Here is a 753-nt window from a genome sequence, read left to right as displayed (position 1 = left end):
TCAAAATTTTGTGTCTCTATGTTTCTGTCTTAATTTTTGTTAAAGAGGTTGTTTCTTCAGGCAATTTGAAGAGAACACCAGAGAGAATTAGAAATGTGATGTTCTTCAAATTGTTTATATTTCAATTTTTAGGTATTTAGATTTACTGTAACATATTAAGCAATCTGGCTATCCTTAGGATGTTTGTTAAAAATAAGGGCTAAAATGTGTACACATTTTGACATTCTTTAGTTTTACTATATGTACGTAACAATTGAGAACTTACTTTCACTCCATAAAAAGAAAACATATGAATCATGTCAGGTCAAATATGGATATTCCCTTTTTATTTTTATAATTTTTCAATTTTATTGTTAAACATTTCCTAATCTCATGAGATTTTGAGAAGGCTTTTTTTTTTTTTCAAGATTCAAGGTAATTGCTAAATCCCAGGTTTAAACTGATCCAGAAAATGTGTATAAGATTTAGCATTTGAGTTTTCTGTGACTCTTGTCGGACACCGAGTAGAGTGCAGGAGTTAATGAGATACTGACACTAGTGGAAACTGTGTGTGTGGGGGGGATATCTAATGTCACATGATCATTAGCATTCTTTCTTCTGACATGGTCTCTCTGAGAGCCAGTGAAGCATATCAGCAAGTACCTACTAGAGTCAAAGCAGAGGTGAAAGGCCCGCAGAGCCAGGACATCATAGCTGTGTTCCTGACCACGCTATTTCTCCAGCTGGTGAGATCCCAAGGCACAGAAGCAGGTA

Source organism: Leptonychotes weddellii, chromosome 5 (assembly GCF_054177405.1).
Source record: "Leptonychotes weddellii isolate Sample4059 chromosome 5, ASM5417740v2, whole genome shotgun sequence".
NCBI lineage: Eukaryota > Metazoa > Chordata > Mammalia > Carnivora > Phocidae > Leptonychotes > Leptonychotes weddellii.
Note: the sequence above shows the minus strand (reverse complement) of the source record.